At 37.5% G+C, this 13,196-nt stretch overlaps 1 non-coding gene across 1 annotated transcript; it reads left to right on the forward strand.

The window, feature by feature from the left end:
* Positions 1-8,944: 8,944 nt before the first annotated feature.
* LOC128293528 (small nucleolar RNA R71) lies at positions 8,945-9,051 on the forward strand. Its single transcript, XR_008283709.1, has one exon. It is a non-coding gene; the product is annotated as a small nucleolar RNA R71 (small nucleolar RNA).
* Positions 9,052-13,196: the final 4,145 nt, after the last annotated feature.

Consider the following 13,196-nt stretch of genomic DNA (forward strand, 5'->3'; position numbering starts at 1 on the left):
TCATCACTTACACATTCGGCCACCATCCACAATGGCCCTTGGGTTCATACCTTTGCTAAAGTTGATGACTAGATTTAGTCACTCTGATGATCCAAGCTTTTCACACACTCCTCGATCGGTAGCCTTTAATCCTCACTAGCACCAACAAACCAAATAACACCAAAACCCTTTTAGCCTTAGTCGACGGTGGGGTTTTCACTTTTCTTAAACCACAAGATACAAATGGAAAGAAGGTTGAATACTTACCAAGAGATCTACTCATTGAAGAACGTTCCAAATACCTTCCTACCCCATATCCGTTGTGAATCCAACTTAAGCGTGCGTGAAAATAGATCTAAATATTAATTCCGAATCACTAAAATATGAAGCTTTGACTTTTCGGAAAATATTAATCTAAGCTATTTAGAGGTTAGTACACACTGTTATGGGTTGAAGTTGAAACATTTCCAAAATCAATCGCCTCGATAACCACCACTGTCACTCAAACTTAACTAATCCAATATCAATATATGTAAATCCTAAGCACATCGGTCATACGGAACATAAGGGCATATTCGTCATTTTACCATACGAGGGTATTTTGGTAGTTTTACAAATTGAGGTATTGCGGTAATTTCACAAACCAAGGGTATTTTAGTAATTTTGTAAATCGAGGTAAAACAGTAATTTTGTAAATCAAGGGTAAAACAAGAATTCTATAAATCGAGGTAAAATGGTAATTTTGTAAATTGAGGTAAAAGCGGTAGTTACGTAAATCGAGGTAAAAGCGATAATTATGTAAATCGGGGTAAAATGGTAATTATGTAAATTAGGGTAAAACGGTAATTCTATAAATCGAGGTTAAAATAGTAATTACAGAACCGAGGGTAAAACGATAATTACGTAAATCGAGGGTAAAGCGGTAATTTTACAAATCGAGGGTAAAAGCAGTAATTCTATAAATCGAGGTAAAGCAGAATTACGTAAATCAAGGGTAAAACAATAATTACGTAACCGAGGGTAAAAGCGGTAATTACAGTAAATCGAGGGTAAAATAGTAATTCTATAAACTGAGGGTAAAACGGTAATTCTGTAAATCGGGAGTACTTTGGTAATTTTACAAGTCGAGGGCATTTCAGTAATTGGTAAACTAAAGTATTCTAAACATGGATAACAATACGAATGGGCCTAAAGCCTATTCTCGGCCCAAATGGGCCCCACGCTCGTGTGGCCCTTTTAGCCCAAACCTAGCCACAGATATGCGATTCACCTAGCCTAGTCCAATATTTACTACACAATCAAACAACTTATCCAATTGGGCCGTAGGCCCATTGGGCCCATATGGCCCCTTTCATACCATCGCGGCCAAGTAGCCATCCAACAACAAGAGTAGTGATAAATACACACACGATAGGAGGCGGAGTTAATCCACGCTCCGAGCACTCTTAGCCGACGCCCAACCCAAACGAGCACGCCATACAGCGAAAGGGATCAGCCAAGAAAGGTACATTTACTCTCTTCATGGTTCTCTCTATTTAAAGCCAGCTTCGCATCCACTCTTATATTAGCTTCCTGATGTGGGATCCCTCCAACATTAGAGTTTAAATTCAACACCAACTCTTGCCCCTGTTAGCAAAATAAATGCTCTTTGCTTGCCATGGGATTGAACCTATGCCTCCTTAAATGCTCCACACGCTACTTGCCACTAAGCCACAAGGCTTTTTGTGTCATATTTTAACACAATAATTTAAAAACCCTCATCCAAGCATCCAGGTTTTTTTTTTCACTTAATACCAAAATTTTTGCTAAAGCCCAAGTTTGAACCCAAGATTTCTCTAACACTTCTCAGGGCCATTAACCACTAAGGCAAACATTTAATTGTTTCATTTCATTGCACAATTAAATACCTATATAAAACCTCTTTACGGACCCACACTCAAGGCCCAATACTTCTAGGCCCAAATTCGGGGTGTTACACTTTGATTCAAAATGTCACAGAGTTTCACATCCTCACTAAAGATTCACTCAAATCACAACACTCAATAGTCAATAATGAAAAGTCATTACCATAGGCTTGCATGAAAATCAAATCTCCATCACTATAAATTGAGATGATACATCAATCAAAAGGTCTTTAGAGGGTTGTAATGAGGCTTGGTTAGGGGGTGTGGTCACAGGCTGAAAGCAAAAGTTAGAATCGAGATTGAATTGAAAAATCACTTAACTAGAAAAAGATTTAATATCACTTGCGTATAACAGAGCTTCTTCTCAGAATATGGAATTTAAATACTTAAGCTCAAAAACAAAATATTACTACTACTAATACGTATACATTTTTTTTATGAACAAGTTAAATTACAAAATAGAATAAAACATAGTTAAGCAACTATTTCAATTCAAATCTCGACAAAAATAAGGATCAAATTAATTTAGGGGATTTCAACAATAATGGGTTAAGGGTTAATATTAAGGGTAATACAAGAAATGGTTTGTTAGGCTCAAGGGGGTTTACTAGGGGTTAATCGTGGAGGTAGGCCTTTCATGGCATGAGTGGGTTAATCCTAAGTGCCTTAATCATTTTGACATATCAAATCAAATGGTGTGGTCTTGACATGCATAATCAAGCAAGTTCTAGAATAATAGTTCAATACTAACACACTCAAAGCAATAATAAAAGTGAGCATGAAAGAATTAATAGATGCTCAAAAGGCTCAAAAATCTCACAAAAATTAAGGCTTTTTGATGTTTAAAACTTGTGAATTCCAACTCAAAGTAATACCTAAAGTTTGGGGAAACAACCTAAAATTTTAAATTCTTAAAATCAACTTATCATGTTTGATTCTCTAATGTCTTAAAGTTTAGACAATCAATACATAAATGCCTATGTTTTAATTCAGGATATATCAATCAAAATCATAAATCAATCAAAATTTATCCTAAAAATGATATGAGAGCTTTTCAAGAGAACACGGTAGTCATTCCGGGATTTTTTTTATAGGGAAATGAATACCCCCCACACTTAGGATGTACATTGCCCTCAATGTACAAAGATAGATATAAGAATATAAAAATGAGATAGTGAGAGAAGTGAAATTTCCTGTATTATGAATGGATGAAATTCCTGGATTGGCGAGATCGAGTTGTTGGAAATAAAGCTGGAAGACAAACATGATTATGAAAGACAAAAGGAGAATTGGGGGAATAATTTGATAGTAATAATAAAGATTAGAAGTGTTTAAAAACAAAAGAATCTTCAAAATTAATAAAAGAAAAATAAAATAAGATAGATAATGCAATTTTTTCAAGTGGCATGGCCGGTTCACATGCCCGTGTGGATCGTGTCTCACCCGTGTTTGTTGCAAAGTGAGATGTCGTCACACTACCTTAGGGAACGCCCATGTGTATAGGCCGTGTGGCTACATGATCATGTTACACGACCGTGTGTGATGTGGTTCACTTTTCCCACAGTCATGTAGCTCTGCGCACGCCCGTGTTGTTTTGACAATGTTGTCCATGGGTGCTAGACACGGGCGTGCCGTACGCCCATGTTCAGTTGGAAGATTTGACCATGGCCATGTTGCACGGCCGTGGCGTTTTATCATAGCCCATGTTTGGGACAATTTTTTCCCTGTTTTCACACGGCCCTAAGCACGCCCGTGTGCTTGGCCGTGTCTCTATGGAAAACCTATATTCAAGAGCTTCGTTAGTAAGTCAGGTGTTGAAGACTAAATTTTAAAGAAGTTAATACAGTTAGTGCTCGGGTTGCCTGTAACACCCCAAACCCGAGACCATCGCCGGTGTCGGACCCGAGGGTTAACAAACCAAGTTCACATGTTTTTGCCCACCAATTTGACATTTCCAGTCAGGCTGGAAAACTGCATCACTGTCGCCTTAAAAATCATATCTCGAGTTTCAAAACTCGGAAACTGGTTTCGTAAATTTTCCCTGAATTTAGACTCATATATACATCCATGGATTTATTTCTAGGATTTTTGGTCGGGCCAATTGGTACAGTTTATTAGTTAAAGTTACCCCTGTTACAGGGATCAACTGCTCTGACCTTCGCGCGGTATAACTTGAATATCTCTCTGTACAGGGCTTTAATTCTGGTGTCGTTTGTTTCTAATGAAACTAGACTCAAAATGGAATCTTTAAATGTAAGGTATATCTCCTAATTATTTTTGGATAATTTATAGTGAATTTTTAAAGTTGCGACAGGGAACCCAGAAACCATTCTGGCCCTGTCTCACAATAGCTTTAATATCTCTTAACCTGTAACTCCTATGACCGTTTCGTTTCTTCCATATGAAAATAGACTCATCAAGGTTCATTTACATAGCTTATTCACTATCTAATTCCATTCCTATGAATTTTGGTGATTTTTCACATTCATGCCACTGCAACTGGCAGCATCTGTTTTAAGATAGGACTTACCTATTTGGTGGTCTCCATGATTCAACTAGCCTTACCATACATAGGTTCATATATGATCATTTTAACCATGCCAATGGCTGATCATATGACCAACATTCCCATTTCAAGCCATAGCCACATCATGACACAAAATATATACATACAACCCATAATTAGTCTAAGTTCATGCTTCCTTTTCGAGCCATTTTCGCATACGGCCTACATACTTACATTACAACATATTTAACAAACAAGGGGTAGTCCTATACATGCCATCTCAAGTTCAACCAAAAATTTATACCAAAATGGAGGCTTGATAGTGTGGATGACTTCGACTTCAACGATCCCAAATCCGATTGCCTCGAGCGAAATCTAGAAAACTAAGAGCCAAAGCAACGGGGTAAGCATTTTTATGCTTAGTAAGTCTCAAGGAATATAATGAACTATAAATTTACAGCAATACATTCACATAGCCAAATGCATCATTTCATTAATACACATTCTTACTTCATACTTCATCATTATATAAGTTCGCAAAGCATCAATCAATTCAATAACTGAAATTCATTAGTCGATTGAGCGAATGTTGCTCAAACACGTCGACTTTCCAATGCACATATAACGTACCTTATCCTTTGGGCTTTCCGAGTGTACTAATTAAATTCATTTCGCAACCAACACTCACCTCCAGCCCAAGATTCTTGAATATAACGGATTTAATCACGTGCACAAATGCCTTGGTCTTAGCCGGATAGAATAACTTCATACGAATGCCTTGGCCTTAGCCGGATATAGCCACTAGCACAATTGCCTTGGTCTTAACCGGATATAATTTCAGCATAGTTGTCTTGGGCTTAGCCGGATATCATTCAATTTCTCATGCACACATACATCAATAATCATTGGACATACATATTTCATTTTCGTTACTAAGGCTCAAACACAATTATAATCATTAGCATATTCGCCTTGGGACTTAGCCGGGTGGAATTCAAATACTCATACACACATAATCAATAATCATACACATCCATATTTCATCTCACATAATTCAAGTAAGGTCACTTCTTGAGGACTTACCTCGGATGTTGTCGAACGGCTTTTTCGGCTATTCGATCACCTTTTCCTTCCCTTGTCCAATTGTGGCCCTCTTAGCTCTTGAGCTAATTCAAACAAATTCAATTTATTAAAACCTCATTGTGCTTGCTTATGGCGAATATGACAAGGATTTTAAATGGTCATATGGCCACTCTTTAGCTTGAATACACAATGGTCATGCACATTTTATACTACATCAAGCAATTCAATACAATTTATTTGAGCATCAAGGAAATGCTAAGGCCTTCAATAGGCTACCCAAGGCCAAATATTCATGTACATGTTGAGGTCAATTTTGCACTTAATACCTCACAAAACAGCATGCAATCTACTAATTAATGCTTTGCACATTGTGGCCCAAAACTTATAATATAGCATCAAGCACTTATATGTGTGCTAGGCAATTGTGCTTGCAATTTCACAAGCATTCTTCCACATTTTCTTCTTTAAATCAATATATTCATCACTTAGTTCATAACCAAACATAATGTGCAATCATATATATGCATATATGAGCATGGCGAATTTTCAAGGTGTCCATAGCCATCCAAAACACAAACTTTTAACTAACATGCAAGAAGCATGAATCATGCTCAAGAATGCATCATGGCGAATATGACAATCATGCTCCTTTTCAACTTTAATCATGATAAAACAAAGAAAACTCAAAATCTTACTCATGAATAGAAAATCCATCATTGCATGCATCATCATCAAGCTTCACACTTAGCATGCAATGGCTTTATCACCATAACAACTTTGCCCAAATACCATTTCCATGGCATAACAAAGATTTGAGCCATGGCTAACATGCACATCAAGTTAGTAACCAAGTCATGCATGAAACTCCAAACACAACCTCATACATACCTTAATCTTGGTACAAGTATGGCCAAATCTCCTTCTAGTTCTCTTCTAAACCAAAAATGGAGCAAAATCCCTTTCTTCCTCCTTATGATTTTCGGCCAAAAGATGAGAAAGGATGAACAAATTTTTTGTTTTCTCTTCTTGGTTGCACGGCAATGGGGAATGCTACTCTCACACACATTTTTTTCCATTCTTTTCTTACCCATGCTTATTTGTTTATGATTTCTCCCTAATGCCCAACAAAACATGTTTCATGACATGTTTAGCCCATATCACTTTGTCATGGCGGCCATCATTTGTAAAAAGGAAATTTGACATGCAAGTCCATTATTTTGCATGCATGCTTTAATTAGTCATCACATATTTCCCTATCGTACTTTCAAAGTTCACTACTAAGTCCTTTCTTATAAATTAGCACCTAATTAATAAAAATCGAGACACGAAATATTTACGCATACCAATTCCACATACAATAAGCACGGAATATAACACTTAATTATTCTTGTGACTCGGTTTCGTGGTCCCGAAACCACTCTCCGACTAGGGTCACATTCGGGGTGTCACATTGCCTCTTGAGAAGCGCTTATTTATAGTCTAAGCTCGACTTACCTCTCCATTGAATGGTCATGGTGGTTCGAGGAGTTTATACTCCTCATTCCTGCTATCATTCCCATCAAAATAAGGTTTCAGACGGGTGTTGTTTACCTTAACAGTGCCGAACTTGGGATGACTTACCTCTACTGTACTGAATGGGAAAATGCTAAGTACCGTAAGAGGGATTTCTTCATTCGGTGTGGTAGTGACAATGTGAGGATCTACGGTATCTAATAAGACTTTATCTCCAACCTTAAGTTGATTTGAAAGGTATTGAGCTCGTTCTAGCATAGTTTTGGTTTATTGTGTGTTCTTGGTTTATGCCTCCGCCATTCATCTAGCTAACCTTCGATCTTCATGAACAGGTCCTCTACTATTGCTTGAGAATGACTCATGTGCTTCCTTCAGACTCATTTCCTGCAAAGTAGGTTGTACCATATTGTCAGTTTTAGTAGGATGGGTTAAACGATTACCTTCAATTTCCAATGTGTTGCCAGAATTGCGAGCTTGAAGGGTGATTATTTCGTCTCCCACATGGAGTGTGAGTTCACCTGTGCCAACATCAATGATCTTTTTAGTAGTTTCTAAAAAAGGCCTTCCTATAATTAAAAGAGTGTTGCTATCCTCTTCTATGTCTAGAAAAATGAAGTCCACGGGAAATATAAATTTATCGATTTTAACTAGCACAACTTCAATAATACCCCTAGGAAATCTTATAGTTTTATCTGCTAATTGAATGCTCATCCTAGTCTGTTTGGGTTTCCCAAGACCTAATTGTTTGAACATTTTTTAGGGCATGACATTAATACTAGCCCCTAAATCAGCTAATGCATTATTAACATCTAAACTACCAATTAAGCAAGGAACTGTAAAACTCCCTGGATCTTTTAATTTGTTCTGTAGCTTATTTTGCAAAATAGTTGAGCAAACTGCGTTTAGCTCCACATGCGACGCCTCGTCCAACTTTTGGTTATTTGCTAAAAGCTCTTTTAAAAATTTCATTGCATTTGGCATCTGTGATAAAGCTTCAATAAATGGTAAGTTAATGTGTAATTTTTTTAAGAGTTTAAGAAATTTACCAAATTGTTCATCTGAGCGGTCTTTCCTTGTCGCGTTGGGGTATGGCACACGAGGTTTATATTCGACATTTACTGATTTGTTTTTATTATGACCTACCTCACCTTAACTTCTACTTACCATAGTTTCTTGCCTCGATTCTGGCTCAAGCTCAATGAATCCTTCTTCATCTTGAACATTAATCGCGTTGAGTTGTTCCCTTGGGCTGGGTTCAGTATTACATGGCAAGCTACCTTGTGGTCATTCGGAGATTAGTTTGGAAAGCTGGCCTATCTGAGTTTCAAGCCCTTGGATTGATGTTTGTTGATTTTTAAGTGCTGTCTTAGTGTTCTGGAAATGGGTTTCTGACACCGAATAAATTTAGATAGCATCTCTTCAAGGTTCGGCTTCTTATCTTGTTGGTAGGGTGGTTGTTGGAAGCCTAGAGGATGTTGTCGTCTTTGACTTCCCTGACCGCCCCACGAGAAATTTGGGTGGTTCCTCCAACCTGCATTGTAAGTGTTACTATATGGATTGTTTTCAGATCGAGGATTATTACCCATGTAATTTAACTGCTCATTATCCATGTTGTGGCCATAAGGTTGGTATTCTGAATTGCTTGACCACCTCCACTTGCTTCGCACTGCATTACTAGGTGAACCTGTGAAGAACTAAGAAAACCATCAATTTTCTTATTCAAGAGTTCTACCTAATTAGAGAGCATGGTACCGAATCGACGTTATAAACACCAGCTATTTTTGTTGGTTTGGTCCTCATGACTTGCCACTGATAGTTATTCAGTGACATCTCCTCTATAAACTCATAAGCATCTTCAGGTGTTTATTTATTGATTGTTCTGCCAGCAACTGCGTCAACCATTTGTCGAGTCGAAGGATTCAGGCCATTATGGAATGTTTGAACCTGAAGCCAAAGCGGTAACCCATGGTGAGGGCACCTTATCAGTAAGTCCTTGTATCTCTCTCATGCATCGTAAAGAGTTTCTAAGTCCATTTGCACAAACGAAGAGATATCATTACGTAATTTGGCCGTTTTAGCCGGCAGGAAATATTTTAATAGAAATTTTTTGGTCATTTGTTCCCAAGTAGTGATTGACCCTCGTGGTAATGAGTTCAACCACTGTTTAGCTTTGTTCTTCAATGAAAAAGGGAATAACTGAAGATGAATGGCATCATCAGAAACACCATTAATTTTAAATGTATCGCATAGTTCCAAAAAGTTTTCTAAGTGAGCGTTGGGATCCTCATCCTGCAAACCATCAAACTGAACAAATTGCTGTATCATTTGAATAGTGTTAGGTTTTAGTTCAAAAGTATTTGCAGCTACAGCAGGTCTAACTATGCTCGATTCAGTTCCTGCTAAAAAAGGTTTAGCATAATCATACATAGTGCTTAGAGTAGGATTTTGATCAACTGCAATTACAAGAGGTAGCTGATTGTCTTGGTTTTCAGCCATCTCTTCTGTTGAGGGTTGAGTATCATCCTCTTACTTGTTCTCTATGTATCTTAAGCTTCGTCTTATTTTTCTTTGGTTTTTGTAAACTGTGCGATCGATTTCTTTGTTAAAAAGTAGTGGTCCTGACGGGTTTCTTCTAGTCATAAACTATAGAAACCTGCCAAGAGAAAGAAAAAGTAAATTAATAAGTAATAATAATAAATTAAATTAAATTAAATTTCAAGAAAAATAAATGGATAAAGTAATAAAAATTGAGCGTTCCTAATATCTTAGTTCCCCGGCAACGGCGCCAAAAACTTGGTTGCGATTTTCGTGATAGGTATGTTTTAAATATTTATAATTAATCGTTCTTGAAACTAACTATTATCGCGATGCAGGCAAGTGTACCTATCGAACAGTAGTATAGTTTTAGCAAGACCGGGTTATTGAACCCAAAGGAACTAAAAGTACTAGTAATGACTATCTTTTTATTATCTAGCCTAAAAATAAGGTGGTTTGGTTTTAACTAACTAATTAACTAATCTAAGAATTCACAGAGAATGGAATTGGGGGATTAGTTTTGGAAAAAGATTTAATTAAGACAATACCTAAGGAAAACTCCACCTAGACTGTACTTGTTATTCTGGCTCCGAATCGAATGATTTATTCATGTAACTTGTTCCGTAGAGATCCTTAAGTTATGTTATTATCCCTATTCAATACTAATAACATCTAATCCCTAGATTGAATAATTGAGACCTTTCTCTAATTAATACTCTAGGGTTGCATTAACTCGATCTATGGATCCCCCTATTAGGTTTCACCCTAATTCGGCAAAATCTTGTCACCCTATCTCTAGGCGTGCAATCAACTTTGCTTAATTATGATAATGTACTCTTAGACAAGGTCTATTCCTCCTTTAAATAAGAGCTTATCTTGAATCAGTATCCTGGGATATCAAAACAAGAATTAAGAGCACATAATTAAGAACAAGTTAAATATTTATCATACAATTCAAAAAATAATAACAAGATTCGTCTTAGGTTTCATTCCCCTTAGGTATTTAGGGTATTTAGTTCATAACTAAAAAGGAAAACATCTCAGAAGAATAACGAATACAAAACATAAAGAAAACCCAAAACTCTTGAGGGAAGTTGAGGGGAGATCTTTAGTCTTGATGATGAAACCGACTTCTGATATGGATCAATCGACTTTCTTCGAGTAATTCCTTCATTCCTCTCTGTGCCTCCCCTTTTTTCTCTTCCTTTAAGCCATATTTATAGGCTTTAGAATGCCCCCTCAAAATTAGCCTTTTCCGAATTGGACTCAACTTGGGCTCAGCAGGGACACGCCCGTGTAACACGCTCGTGTGAATTGTGCTTCGAATCTGCCAAATTGACATGGTCGTATGGTCTACCCGTGTGAGGAAGTCTAGGCCGTGTTGATTTCGTACTTTAGCCCATTTTCTCTGTTTTTGGCCCGTTTCTCGTTCCTTTCGCTCTCCTATGCTCTCCTACGTATAGAACATGAAATTAAGGCATTAGGAGCATCAAATTCACCAATTCTAAGGAAAAATCATCCATAAAATGTGTTAAGCATGGGGTAAAAATATGTATAAATTACGGTTTATCAAGCCCTGTTGAGAGGCATGCTATGTCATGATTATGGCACTTCGGTGCGTTTATATCCAAGTATCCTATCTGTTATAACAAATGTTCAGCGGGTAATGTATACGAGGTTCGAACATAAACTAAGTAAAATGCATATGTGTACAGGGGAGCAAAGGTATGTTTTTAATCTGTGTATTTCTATGACTACGATCATCCATGGCAATATATGTTTTTATGTATTATGCTTATAAAGAAAATTTAGATCACATGTTTGATAAAACGTATGAAAAAGTGACAAAGGTGTAAATAATATTCTATGGTTTAATTAAGATTTACTTTATTTGTATGTGTACTTACTAAGCTTCATAGCTTACTTCTCCCTTTTCTATTACTTTTAGATTCGTCAAGCTAGCTCAAAGGATCGAGAACGTCAGAGCTCGGGTCACACTATCAACTAAACTTTGGGTATAATACATTTGATTATTTTGAGTCATGGCATGTATAGGTAATTGTTATTTTGTATATGTGTCATGTCATGTGGCTAGCCCAAAGTAATGGTTCCCTAATTGGTATGATTATTTTGTATATGGCCAAGTGAATTGGTCCATATAGTTAATTGGAGTGTTTTCTTATAATTATCCTTTGATTGCATGTTGAATTATGTATGTGATTGTGGTCTATGCTAGATAGTAGGATGTTAAGCATGTTGGAGTGCATGAAGGTTCTTGGGTGACCAATGGTTTGGAAGATAGCCTCCTAATGGTCCACATGAATAGACACATGGATAGGTGTCTAAACCGTGTGTTACACACAGACAGCCCATACGAGCATGTCGTTCAGTCGTGTGTCCCCTTCACCCTAAAATTTCCATGTTGCATGCTTTGTAGTAACTACACAGGTTTGAGACACGGCCGTGTGTCTCATCCGTGTGTGGCACACGGGCAGACCACACAAGCGTGTGCTTTGGCCGTGTGCCCCTAAATGAATAATGATAGAATGCCCAGGTTTTTGAACATGGGCGACAACACGAGTGTGTCTAGGCCATGTGAGGGACACGGGCCAAGGATACGGGCGTGTGTCTAGGCCGTGTGAAAACGACTACACCTTGAACTGAATTAAATAAATTTCAGGATCCCACATGGGCTAGGGGCATGGGCGTATGGTATGCCTCTACACGGGCATGTGAGGCCAGAGCATAAAAATTTTCTTAAGTTTTTCATACGTTATCGGTTAAGTCCCGAACCACTTCAAATGTATGCTTCGGGACTTGTAAGCCCGTATAAGGAACAAAATGATGGAATTGAAATTTTATAACTCACATTTTTGTTGGATATGTGTATGTTCATTAGGTAATGCCTAGTACCTTATCCGGGTCTCGGGTACGGGTAAGGGTGTTACAATATTAAATATACTGATCACATGTATGATATTATGACATGATGCATGATATGTTGCATGGGGATAGGTTTATTATGATTGGAGGAAGTGTATTGTACTAGCAGCTCTACTGCAAATACTGTTTAGTGCCACAACCAGTACTACTTGGAGTGTAGGGATGGGTGGGTTGATTATATCCCCACATGGAGTGAGGGTTGGACGGAGATGGAGTGTAGAGGCTGGATGGGTAGGACTTGTATACTGTTACTGCACTGGTTACTATTACTGCACTATTTATTGTTACTATAATGGGCCAAGGCCGAAACACATGACTATTTCTATATTGAGATGGGCTAAAGCCCAAACTGATATTGTCACTGTTACTAAAAAGGGCTTACGCCCAGACCGTGGTTGTTTTCTAATTGTTTGCTTATATGGGATTACACACTGAGTATTCGTAAACTCACCCATCTATTTATCTATAGAAGTAATCCCCAGGCTTAGGCGGACCGGTGCTGCGAGGGACTCAAAGGTGGCCACACAACCGTATAGACTATCATATTTGCTTTATTTTTATAAATAATCTTATTTTGGGTATTTTGACTGTAATAAGGCCTCTACAATTTTTAATCTTTAAGTGTGGCATTTTATTTATTTTGATTTATATCTGCTCGTAGTAGGATGCAGGTTTAAAAAGATAAATGTTTTTCAAATCACCACGTTTACGCAACATGTTTTTAGAAGCTTTTG

Source organism: Gossypium arboreum, chromosome 5 (assembly GCF_025698485.1).
Source record: "Gossypium arboreum isolate Shixiya-1 chromosome 5, ASM2569848v2, whole genome shotgun sequence".
Taxonomy (NCBI): Eukaryota; Viridiplantae; Streptophyta; class Magnoliopsida; order Malvales; family Malvaceae; genus Gossypium; species Gossypium arboreum.